Here is a 13,594-nt window from a genome sequence, read left to right as displayed (position 1 = left end):
GGCTTTTAGCGAGAGAGACGCCTCTTTGCCCCAAACTTTTCCCGATTCTTCCCTCCTGCCGGGGATTTGCACTTTGCAGCGTTCTATTTCTCGATCTTTTTCCTTTTGCCAAAGATTTATGTTGCACTGCATGCCTCAGCCAGCAGCCAAAACACCCTTTTTCCCAACCCCCGTGTTTGCGAGGAAAAATTCTTTGCCAGACTCGTGGCAATTATTTTCAATTTCAATGCAATTTTTCCCTTTATTTTCGCTGGCGCTTTTCCCTGTTTTCTTTTCGGCTCTTAGCCGGTGGCGTTGATTTTTCTAAAAGTGTTTTTGGCCAAGTGCTTGTAAGCAGGCCAGTACTATTTAGCCCTATGCCATTTTTCCACATTTTCTGCCGAGCGCATAATGCAAAATTAAAAATAAATGCAAAATGAAATTCGTGTGCGGCTGCCAAATCAAAAGTAAGAATAGGGTCCTAATTATACATGATCGAATGTTAGGTTCTCTCAATAGACGAAGCATAAAAAGTACGTATTATTTTTGGGTGACTCACTAATTCTTTTATTCTTATTTTGTCCCTCATTTGAACTTTTAGTTGCGGCCAAATTGTGAAAGGTGCATTTTCAGAAACAGTGGGGTTTATGGGCCGTCGCGTAAATTGTTTCAAATGTTGCAATAATATGCAAATCGTACCCATCACAGGCTTTAGGCCACGGCACCCAATAAATTAACACAATAAATTCAGTGGAAACAGCAGAAAGAATAAAAATGTCAAGCTAATCATAGGAATAGCGAATATAAAATACTCTTGGCATCTTGAAGCAGGCAATATTAGTCTATATATGAGGAACCACTCTTTATTTTGTAGAGGTGGAGGTTAATAATTGAAACTTTTACTCGTACTCAGTACTATTTCTTGCATCTATAATCTTATCATTTACTTAAAAACAATTTTTTGTCTGAAGAATTAAGTTAAACTGCTTGAAACAGCTTGAGTTATATCGAAACTAGAGTACCACAAAGTACGAAAACATTAGACGAAAGGGGCGGCGAAAGAAGGGGGTTCTTAGCGGCGGCGTCAGTTTAGTGTGTTCTGTTTGTCGCCAGACAGAGACGGCAATTGAGTGTCTGAGAGGGACGGGCAGACAGGCGATGTTGTCCTTTTGCGTGCGAAAAACGAACAAACGGACGGACGGCGTCAAAATGGCGTCGCCAATATGTCGCCGATATCCCCGCTTTTTGTCTATATACTCCCCTATTCCGTCGCCCGATTTCCCCGCTTTTCCCCCTGCAGCCACGGCTATGGCTCTTGTTGTTGTGGGGAGCGTTAATTGCCCCCTTTGAGCTGACTGACAGCGAACGATAAACGAGCAAACAGTTGCAAAAGTCGCCAGATCTTGAGGGAGAATATCCCCATCCCTTCGCCATCCCTCTAATGCTGTTTTATTTATACGACCATCATCATTATCATTTGTCGCCCCCTCCGACCCCGCCGCTGCCTCCATCGGGTTGCCATTTTTAATTTAGCAAATGTTGTAAATTTACGCTAATTTATTGCGTGTCGCCTGAGGCCGCCAGCAAAAATGCGGAGGGGAAAAAGTGCAAAAAGGAGATCAGACTCTTCTGGCGGCATTAGTCACTCGTGGTTGGTGGCCACAGCTAATTGCCGCACAACAACGAGGAAACAAAATCCCAGCCAGGACATCTTAATCGCCATTAAAATACAGTTTTGATTTACTATCAGCCAGCTAAAAAAAATATGGAGAGAGGAAGGTGCCAACACGATATTTTACGTAAGCGAGCAAACACAACAAGGAAGAAAAGCCACTCGGGTTGCACCTGAAGGAGTTCTGACAATAAATCACATGGACGTGGTAGTGCGGGGAAAAAGAAAGGATAAACCGCAAAAGAAACTCCGGGCAAGGCGAGCGTACGGAAAAATAACACGGAAAACATTCTTTCTAAAGTAAAAATTAAATAAATAATAAAAGTGTCAACTGGAAGGAAAAACTATGATCTACTTGGCGGAAAAACACCTATTACACAAGAGAATTTCAATTTAATTCCAACAATTTATCACAAACCGATACAGTGTACCATCCATTTAATTAGATATCAGCAGGGACTTTTCATCAATCACGCTGTTAAACATTTTCTAAATCTTTTACTGGGTAAATATTTAATTTAAGTGAATTTAAATACAAAATTCCGTGCCTTTCTGGCTTCCAATTTTGTCCAGTGCACACCTGAGACAGGTGTAAGTTTGTCGCTGCTCTCCTTTCCTCTGCCTAATGCAAAACTGTGCTAATTATGGACAACATTTGCTCCCACAGGCCAGCGGTTTGGGGAGCGGGACAGTTGGGGTTTGGTGTCAGGGGGTTGTGGTTGCGGTCTGGGGACATGGAAAGTTGTGGGGGGGGGGGCTCGAAAGAAGGAAGGAAACCCACTCAGGCTACATCAAAGACAAGTCTGCTCCTCGAAATGGCTTTTAATTACAGCCTCGTCGTGCAAGAGGTCGCCGATGTCGGGTAGACATTGTCGTCGTCTTCGCCTCGTGGTCGTTGGTCTTTGGACGGAGGTGGGGATGGCGATGGAGTCGGAGTTGCTGTCGCTTGTTTGCATAATTTATTGTAATGAGACCGCGGGATGTTGCGGCGGTTTCTCTGGGGATTTGTGGGGGGAGGTCGGAGGGAAGGGGCATGAGCGGAGGCTTTAAAGGAACGGGAGTGCACTAAATTTCTAAGTTTCCCCCTAATTGACCAGCGTTAAGTAAGCACCCAGGAAAAGCATATATTACCATGAAATAGGGCTGACCAATCATGAGTAGTGGCATCACCCAAAGCTAAAAAATGATGTTATCATAAAACAGAACCATTCATACACATCGCTCACTTACTAAAATAGTGGCATGCAAGACTTTTTATGTAACTTTCTCTGTTGTTTAAAAATTAAGTCATTTTATCTTTAAAAAACAGTTCGGTGGATCATTGCTATGAGACTTATAGCGGTTAAAAAACTTTAAGGGTGATTATATCGAAATGCTATTTTAGAATTGTGTTACTCTTCTAGTAAATTAACAATTTGTGCAAAACAACTCTTAAGTTAGGCGAAAAATAATTCTAATAATATCATTAATAACAATACATAATAAAGAGGCCATTTTGTTTTAAATTTCATACCTGGGTTATTCACTTCTCCGAAAAAATCAAATAAGGGTTTTTGGCGAGCTCTATTGAAAATACAAATAAATTAAGCCGTATCTTTCTAAGCAGTATGTAGTATATTAATGTAAAAGATCATATCTTGTTAAAATAATTTGTACTATTTTTTTGACAAAAATGAATACATTTTTTTTTGGAAAAATATTTTGTAAAATATAAATATTCTTTACAAATTTTAAAAAATTAAAAATAATTGTACGTAGTAGCTGAAAAAAATAAAAAATTTGTTCAGGAATTTAAAAATACGTGTTGAAAAAATTTGATTGTTTGTCTTTAGCTTAAGGGCTTTGTATTTTTATGGACTGAAATTGTCTTGAAGTGACAAATTTTACCTCGAAACTTGCATTTTTTATGGCATCCTTTCTAAGAAATTCGCCCCAAAATCCAATTACTCTGGGTGATTTATTCAAACGAATCCACAGTCCGCTGACATTATTGTCTAGCTCATCATAATTTTCTTCATCGTAATCATCATCAGCGCAGCATTCGTCGTCCCTTGTTTGCCTTTTCACAAATCATGGCTCAAGGTTCGGTCCACATCAACTGGCACAGCGCAAATTGTGAAAAACCCCGAAAACAACAACAAAATAGGGGGCAGCAACAACAAACAAGCGTCTAATGAAAAATTTGTGAAAAATAGCTGCAGAAGCAAACGAAATAGAACAACAAAACCGTTTCTTCCAATTAATGGGCAGAAATTGCAGAAACGGCAAGGAAAAGCGGGGCGAAGCAAATTTGTAGCTTTGGCCGACGCTCATCTTGAGTTTATTTGTTTAGGGGGAAGTGCATAGAGCAGCAAATGAAATATTAATTAGTGGCCGAATCAAATGAAAAGAGCAATAGAGGCGCTAAAAATACAAATACGCAGGGGGAAATCCTGAGGTCAGATTGCCATAAATATAAGCAGAACGAAGATAATGGATTAGATATATTTAAATTTGATTAAAATGTAGGTCGTGTTTGCCTTTGAAATGTACATCAATGTACAAAGGATTTCTTTGGACAAAGATTCCCATTTTAATGCTCGATATGGCAAAGTAAGTTGCACCAGTTTACTCTCCTGATGTAGTTTCCTACCTATTTTGTCTGAGTTGCACCGTATTGAACCTGGCAAAGTTCTCCCTAGCAGGCCAGTGTATTTGTGTCAGCCGCAGCCACTGCAGCCCGCAGCAATTAAGGACATCAGCATCAGGGATGTGCCTGCCACAGCACCCGAAAAAGATAAATGCAACTACTGAAGGGGGAAAAGTGATGGGGTTGCAATAGCTGGGCTCGTGCCACCCACAACTCGTGTTCCACCCACTGGCGCACACAGAACACTTTCCAACTATAAAGCCGGGGTGTACGGATGGCGTCTCCGCAAACTGGGTCAAAATTATAAACACGTTATCATGCAAATGGCACAGAGGGGGTGGCCGGAAAACGAAAAGGGAAACCCAGGCAGGCGGAGAGGATACGTTGACATGGCAGACAGGCAAAGGAGACAAAGCAAGACGGCAGGAGAGGAATGCAAATTATCCTGGCTGGCGAACATGAAAAATGCACAAGGACCAGGTTGGTTGGCACCCATGGACAAGGGGAAATTCGTTGCCTGAGGAAGCGGAGGGCATTCTCTGTGAAATGTTTGGATGAAACTAAGCCAGCCTCGCAGTTGGTAACACCGATACTGCTGTCTGTCACTGATTTAAGCCTCCTGAAACATCAAAATATCCAATAAACGGCTGTACCTAAGTTTAATTACTTTCAACTGTTATCGTGATATTTAAACCTGTTATATTTTAACCTTCAGCCAACCTGGAAATTAACAGGCAATTGCTGATGTTTTTGATTTAGGGATTGGCGTGGTATTTTGAGGCGGACTGCGCATCGCTGCGCGGCGGCAATTTTAACTGCAATTGTTTATTGATGTAATTTGGCCGCACAATTCGCACAATAAAACGAGTTGTAATTGCATAGAGATCCATATCTGCATCTTTATGTGGGCCTTAATATATGCACACATGTATCTCTATACGAAATCGGTATCTTTCAGCCGTACATCGCTTTCATTGCGTGTAAATCATATTTATGTCTGGACTCCTGCTTTTTAAACTCCGATGATATTTTCCCCCGCCGGCTTTGCTAATAAAAGAAAATTTACAAATTGCGTGAGCAAGGCAACTATTTCCTAGCCCCTCCCATTGGCAACTTTCTGCTGAACTAATTAAAAATCAGACTTTTTAATTAAATGATTAAAATCGGACAGATGAGAGAGAGAGAGAGAGGGACACAGTCGAAGCCGCAGACAAAACAAACCACAAGATGATGACCATCATTCATTCATTTGGCCATCACTCATTCAGTCATTCATTTATTCCAGGTTCTTGGAAACTCTCACACAATTTTCGCGCGCATTTTCCGCGGCTTAGCTTAAGTCTCCCCTGTTGTCCCGGAAATGGTAAACCGCTGGGAAAATGGTTAGATGGAAAACAGCAGCCTTCCCGCTCACTCAATTGGTGCCGCATTCGTCACACAATTGCTGCATATGGTGGAAAATCGAATCATCCGATGGAGGGGGCTATTGGAATTCCTTTACTGAAGATTATTGATTATCAGAACTTATAAAAGCAGGCAATTATTAAAAACTATTTACATCTAGGCAATGTTATTATTAAGGATAAAAACAGTAATACTAGGTGTTATAATTTACATGTTAAGCTATAAGCAATACTTTTTTCTCAGTGCTTGATCTCCCCTGAACTTATATGGCCATACTCCCAGACCATTTGAATTCAGACTCGAGTCCAAAGTTTAGCGGACCTGACATGTGCACCAGTCGCTCGTTGATCCGTCAGCAGGACTTGGAATATGGATGGATGGCCGGGCAGTCCGACCGTCTTGGATTGGCATTTTTACTGTGGCAAATCTAAGTTTGGCCCGCAACTCGCTGGCCCGGCTTGCTTAATTGCCAGCTCACGTTTCGGCTCGCCTGCTTCGATTTCCATTCTGTCGCATGACATTTGCACCCCTCCACTCCGATCCCCGCCCCTGGCCGAGTAGAAGACAAATCGCTCGGTTCAATAGCAGCAAGCGGCAACAAACACAACAATGGGTAATGGGTAATGGCATTGGGAGCCGGATAATCAGCGATATAGCAATACAGCAGACGACTTCGACTTCGACTGCGACTGCGACTACGGCGACTTTGGCGACGGGCAAACTCCACGCGAGCAATGCAAATGCCAATGCACACATGCAGCAGGGATCCAAATAAAAGAGATTGGATGGAAGGTGGAGGGGAAGTCCCCAGAGATGGGAGCGTGAGTCGTGAAAATGTTGAAAGTGTAGAAAGGTACGTTGCAATTTTATGATCGATTTTAAATTAAAAGAGGTGTGTAAAAAGTTTGTGAATTAACAGCCCCATATAACATGTTAGGACTTGTGAAAACGTTTGCTTAGTAAAAACCCTATAAAAGATACTATTCATAACACAGTTTCTTGAACTTGAAATTGAATAACAGTCTAAATTTCTTAACTCGATCCTCAGTGGAAGCTGAATAGAATAAAAATGTACATTTTTTTTATGGTATTCGCAAGAGGTTTTTTATAAACTTTCCTAAAAAACCCCATTCGTTTTTTAGTTTGTCCAACGAACTCAGAACACCAATTTCCCAGAAAACCAGCGGTTCAAGTTCCACATAAAAATTAAAGATCTATAGTCGGTAGATGGAAATGTCTATGCAGTTCAATTTTCTTAGTGTAAAATTAAGAATCTTAAAACTATACCCAATGCCTACTGCTTAGAGCCGGGGGCGGAGCTGTAACATAATTTTGGGATAAGAACTTTTATATTTGGTGGGAGGAGGTTACTTCTCTAATTGGAGGAATAAGGTTTTTAAATGTTCATTTGGGAGATGAAATATCCCCATTTTCTATACTCGCTGGATTCGCGACTAGTCAAAGCTACGGATACTTAATAATAATCGATAGTAATTGAAAAGTTAAAGTTTAAAGAAATGATTTATAGCAAACAGAACTAAAAAAAGAATTTCTTACATAGTACAAATACTAATGCCATAGGCTAGCTGAAATTTACGTACTTGATAAAATGTTCAAGCTTCACTATTTTCTGGGATATATTGAGAGTTTACTTCAGCAAAACACTGCAAAAATTAAATATGGGCTAAAATATAAATAAATAAAAACTATATGGTTCTTTTACTCAGGAGCATCCAAATACAATGGAAAAGTAGGAAGGATTCGTAAAAAATAAAAGGTTTAGTTTGTATTTCCCTGTCCAAAGAAGTGTAGGAACGTGTATGTTAAATTAACAGGAATTAAGATAAAGGAGGTTAATTTAAGTAACTTAAAAACTTTACCAGGCGAGTTTGATTTTGTATATATTTTTCACGATTCCATCCCCAAGCTCCCTTGGCCTGGCATATTCAAGCAGCACGTGTTGTTGGCCTTGGCCGTTGGCTGTATCTTCGACTTGGCCCAGACGCACACATCGAAAGGCAGCCGAGAAGACGGGCACACAGATACACAGGCATCGAAGCGACGATTATCAAAACGCCTCCGGCAACGTGGGTGGGCCCAAAAGTCATTTGGATGCCACCAAAACGTGTTTAGCTTTTAATTGCAAATTAACTAATAGAGCGGGGGTGAGGCACGGAAATGGCTGCATCGCTGCGCTGTGCAACATTGAAAAACAAAGTTCAAACAAAACGGCAAAAACAATGTGCACCTCTTTTCCAACTTTCCCCTGCATTTCCCTCCGCCAGCGGCTGACTGACAGACAGACAGACGAGTCATGCCACACATCAATTCCACATGAGTTGCGAGCTGCTCCCCAGCCCCTCCCTTTCCTTTGCACAGGGAGAAAATTGAATGACTATTAAAGTGGAACTTTTCTACATAGGAACATCTCGAAATCGTACTAGAAATTAAGGCACAACTTTTAAACTGCTCCAGATTGGCATTAGAAATCGCCGAAATTGTAATCAAGTGAATTGCACAGTAATAAAATGTTCTTTTTATATTATTCCAACAACATTTAATAAGGTAACTTAAAGTAAAGGCAAAGCACTAAACTTTTGATTAATAAAATGAAAATATATATTTCTAAAATCTATTTAACAAATCAGGATCAATATTAGATTTCAAATTCTTAACACAAACTGTGAAACATAAGATTTTGATGCTAATTTTATGTATTATTATATAATAAAGTTGGAACTGGCGCCCTAGCAATGGAAATAAAGTTAGCCTCGTATTCTCTTTCCTTAGCCTGATTTTTCACTGTGCACTGGATGCATTCCTCCAGCCAAATCCACAGCAACGAGCATGTCCAAGTCCACGTCCACGTCCCGTTTTGGCTGCGGTTGCAGTTGGGCCACAATTTTTATGATCGCAGTTTGCATTTTCACATTGTTGCAGTTGGCTTCTCGTTGCCGCTTTGCTGTTGCTGCTGCTGCTGCTGTTGCCGCTGTTGCATTTTCCGTTTGCTGCTTTAAATGTAGCGTGCAAAACTTCAGTTTTAATTTCAAACGCATGCATTGGACCGCTGCTGTGGCTGCTATTGCTGATGTTGCCGATGTTGCTGCAGTTGCAAGTTGCTGGTTCGCCGGCTGTTTGGCCATGCATTTTGTCAAGCGCACAACAAATTGGAGCAGCGGCCCAGCGGAAAAGGGGGAGGCGGCGGCAGCCTGGATTGTGGGCGTGGTCGTCATGGCTGCAGGCTACAAAACACTGCAGGTGTTGACGGCTCTCGTTGATGGCAGCGGAATTTCAGCCTTGCAGGCAAAATATATACACATTTTCCTCTTTTATTTAATTTTTTTGCTACCTCTCCTCTATCTTCCGTGCCCACGAAACAATTTCCACAGTTTTGCATACAGCTCTTGAAAATGTCATAAATTTTCTGTGACACTCACGGCGTATACGCAACAAAAACTGCAACAAGTCCCGGTCCGCAAAAAAAAAGAAAATAAAATTAAATTCGACAAACCGAAACGAAGTCTCGTAAAAATAAAGGAAATATCTCCGATGTATTGAATGGAAATCAGTCTGAGTAACTGCATCGGAAATCGAAATCATCAATAATTCAGAAATTCAGCAGAGTCACCACAATCAGTCAGAGTGAAATCGAAAGAAGACGATGGATCGAAAAAGTTTCAAAATATTTATAGATTCAGAGAATACAATTTTATTGGACACATGTTTGGCTTAAAGGTTTAGATACTTAAAATGCATACACAAATTTAAAGACGAATGGAATTGAGCATTCAAACGAGTTATAATTGCACTCTTCCTATTGCTTAGACTTTATTAATATATATATTACTTCAAGTAGTACACATATATCATCGATTCAGCCCCATTAAATTTACATATTATCAATATTATTATTGAGGCTCTATCGCTAACTATTTATAATTTAACAAGTGTAGCCTTTATATAACTTATAAATACACACCTGATTTCTAAGTAAATATTTGTTCATCGACCACTATCTACACACATATCATTGGGCTTTTATGGGCGTCCCTTGCCCTTCTGTAGTTCCTTTTTTGCATTCCCACCTTATCCATATACACTCGAGGCTTCGCGTTCCTATTCTTATCCTCCCCTTGGGCTGCAGAACACACAGGTAGCAGTCGGTCCCCCTTCAGTCTCATTAGAAATCCATTTCGTGTCTGGTCATGGTGATCACTGTCTCCCCGGCCATAGGATACCAACAGCAGGCCCTATAAGGCCGATAAGCACACACTGATTACCCCCAACTAACCTAACGACAATGTTATTATAGACTTTTTCCGCGTGTCTTTCTTACGCACTTCTTCTGCCATCCGTAATTATGCCAATAATTATGGCTAGGTGATGACTCTAATGACTCTCTATGATCTGCCTTTATCTATTGTTCGGATGGCTGGGAAATGTTTGTTTGATTGCTTTGTCGGTTTGTTGCTTTGGCTTAACACATGTTTGCACACCATCATCATCAGCAGTTGCACTTGCAACCGCTGACTTTTCGTCTTTGTGCCCTAATGCAGGGATTTGTTTGCTTGGCTGACACCTTTGAGCCTTTGGTCCGCACTTTTCCGGGCCGAAAAGGGACAAAGTAAGTGGTTTTCTTTCTGTTCGCCCTTTGAGTATTGCTCGATTCGAATTTTGCCGGCTTTGGCGCTGACTCAGAACTCAGAACACAGGGCACAGAGCACAGAACCAGAGCAAACATCGTGGGGGAAAAGTTCGTTGTCAAACATTTACATTTCGTTTGAATTTGTGCAATTGCAGCTAGCTGAGGGGAAAACTGTGTGGCCGGTGGCAATTTGCAGACGGCAAATTAATGCAAGCGCATTTATTTTTGTCACAAATGCAAACAACGGCAGCAACGTCTGGCGCTGCCAAAAGCGAAAGCAGCGCCAAGAAATAAATAACGCAAATAAATAAGAAAAGCGCCCCAGGGAATTTTTGCACAGATAGAGAGAGAGCGATTCGAAGGAGGGAGACGGCAAGAGATTGCCGGGGGATAGAAAGAGCGGAGTGATGCCCTCAGAAAGAAATGAAAATAAACTAAGGGAAACGCAACTTACAGCCACGTTAAATAATGAAAAATGTTGGAAAACTTGCGCCACGCCCACCAGCAGCTGGGCCACAACTAATGATAATGCAGACGCCTTTTAACACCCTAATGACAATGAGATGTTGCTGATGCAGCGATGTTGCTGCTGCTCTTGGTGTTGCATCTGCAGCAACATTGCCAATTAATTTCCCCCTCAAAAGCTTTATTGCCGACTAAGTGCAGGGTTTCGGAGCAGGGTGACAAGGGGGAAAGGGGAAGCTTTGAACAAATAAATAAAACAAGGGAAAAATATTTGACAAGGCGATGCTACGACAGACCCGCGTTTCCTAACCCCAAAAGTGAGCAGCAGCCCCACAGAGTTGCACTCAGGAAAAATACTTGATCGATATTATAATGTTATAAAACATTGCTTTATGCGCCGTCACAGTTTTCTAAACTTAGTCAACTAACTGAAAGTAATCAGAGTGTTATAAAATATATAGAGTTACTGAATACACTGATAATATTACAGAGTTATTTGCTGATAGTTTATATTTTATATTTAGTTTTGGTGGCCTATTGACCATCTCTTGGTTGTTTGTGACATTTTTTTAAACTGTACAGCAAAGCCTGGTCCCCTTTGCAATATTTTTTCTGCTGCGCTTTGCAAATTGAAATGCGTTTCCCTTCGTTTTACATACGTTTCATATTCATGTCGAGGGGCAGTTTCCACTCGGTGGCGAGTTCGTTGGCACGCCCCCGCCTGGAGGCCGCCCCTTCCCACATTTCCCGCCCCATTTTCCCCGGCATCCCCACATTTTCCACCGCAGCCGCAGACATTGCGACGCGTCTCGTGTTTACAGTTAGGCTAGTTGGAAAAACGAGTGTGCGTGGGTCCAGAAAACAAAAAAATTAAATATTAAGGAAAAAACTAAACCAACTGTGAAATTTCAATCTGTGAAACAGAACAAAAAATGTAAGGGGGTGGCCTAGGGGGCAAAGAAAACTGCCTGTGGAGGCCAATGCAATTTTCGAATTAGACAAGCCAACAACAACCGACGCAATCACAATGGGAATTGCAATGGCAAAACAAGTTGCTGACATCAATTAGCATATATAGCATAAAGTCAAAACAAAGTCTAGACAAACAGAGGCGACGGCGACGGGAGCAACAACAACAATATATGTATTGCAGCAAATAGCCAGCAACACCAATAGCGCCACCTACCGGGCTTGACCTGCTGACCGACGTCTTCGCCGTTGTTGTTGTTGCCATCACTACGTACTGCTGATTGATTGTCGCACTTCGTTAAGACCTTCCCAGGGGTTTGTACTGTGGTTTGAATAGCTTTAACAAAGTGCAGAAAATATGTGCCAAGAATATATTCTATATGAACACTGGTATTAATTAGCACTATAATTGGTACAAAGGTTGACTTTAGAGATAACTTCCAATATAAAGTGAACAACAATATTGTTGAAATTAATTTTTAAAGGTTAGATATTCATGTAGATTTTACTAGTTCCTATGAAGGCAATTTTTAATTCAATCTCGTAATAGCAGTCTGGTCTCTCATACAAAAAAATAGAAACCACACTAAAGAAATCAAATATTACAAAATGATTGTCATTATTAAAACGAAAAAAATCATTGTAACTTGCGATTTATAAAAAAAAGTATTTAAACTGGATACCGACAATCCAGGACAAGGTAGATTCACCCAATTTTCTTAAACATAATGCTCAACGCATCAATTGAATTCCAACCCATAAGCTTACTATTCCACCCGTTGAACCCACTGTCTTCAAATACTTGCCCTGCAACCGAAGAGCCGCGTGTGACAATCTGTCTGTCTATCCATTTCTCTTCGGTTGGCTCTAGATTCGGTTGGCAAACCCCCTCCACAGAGCCCAGAGGCGTCCTCCTTTCCCCACCCTCACCCCATTCACCCCCTGTGAGTCCCCAGTGATCGGATCGCTTGTTGACAGCTCACATCTGCCCACGAGCTGATCACGCCGGATGCCTCATGTCTGGCAAGGCTTCTGTGGCTCTTGTTTGCTCTTAGCCTGGCTTTTTGGCCAGGGGAATCGTGTCTTCCATTAGCGCCTTCGTTAGCGCCTGGGACGCTTTTCGGTCCAATGGTGTTAATATCGGAAAAGTACCCAACGAAAGCCGGGCAGCAACTAGCGCCGACCTTGGGTTTTGCGGTTTGGCCAGTTATCGGTCAACGAGTCGTATGAGTGATATTTATTATGCTATTTTTTCGGTCACATCTAATCAGCCCAAGGAAATACAGAGAAAGTGGGAGAGCTTTTAAAGTTGGCATCGTTGCTATAACCACTATAATGATAAAGCATTGCTATGCATGTTTTCGGACTGCCAAAATGACATTTAAGAAGGTCTTGAAGGGCTTTCCATATATTATTACTGAATTTTGGAATAACTCTTTTATACAAATTTGTACTATAATGAAACGAACTGTTTCTCTTTCGTCGCTAATCGTCATCGCGCCCATCGCAGACTGTTCCAAGTTTTTTCACCGCCTTCCTCCTTTTTTGTGGGCTGTTTATTTTAAAAGCTCTACATCATATTCGAAAATAAATTAGCAAAGCAAACAAGCCAAAAGTCAGTGCGCATTTTATTTATTCAGCCATTCTCGTCGTCTCAGTCTCTTTCTATCCGTATTTCTCTCCGTGTTCCCTCTCTTGAAATGATAAAACCAACATCCCATCCACAATCTTTTGTTTATTTTTGCACTTTGATTCAAGAAACCCGCAAAGGTGAAGGCGAGCAGAGCTTGGGGAAGAAATCAAAAATTTCTGATCAGACATTTCGGCAGGC

General features: G+C 41.2%; 2 protein-coding genes across 2 annotated transcripts in view; both read right to left on the bottom strand.

Moving 5' to 3' along the window:
- Snoo (Sno oncogene) overlaps positions 1–13,594 on the bottom strand; it is a 94,576-nt gene that overhangs the window by 57,763 nt on the left and 23,219 nt on the right. The gene's annotated exons all lie outside the window — the stretch shown is intronic.
- LOC118876900 (uncharacterized) overlaps positions 1–13,594 on the bottom strand; it is a 48,119-nt gene that overhangs the window by 29,842 nt on the left and 4,683 nt on the right. The gene's annotated exons all lie outside the window — the stretch shown is intronic.

Source organism: Drosophila suzukii, chromosome 2L (assembly GCF_043229965.1).
Source record: "Drosophila suzukii chromosome 2L, CBGP_Dsuzu_IsoJpt1.0, whole genome shotgun sequence".
Taxonomy (NCBI): domain Eukaryota; kingdom Metazoa; phylum Arthropoda; class Insecta; order Diptera; family Drosophilidae; genus Drosophila; species Drosophila suzukii.
The sequence above is the reverse complement of the archived record's forward strand: the minus strand, read 5'-3'. Positions and strand labels throughout refer to the sequence as shown.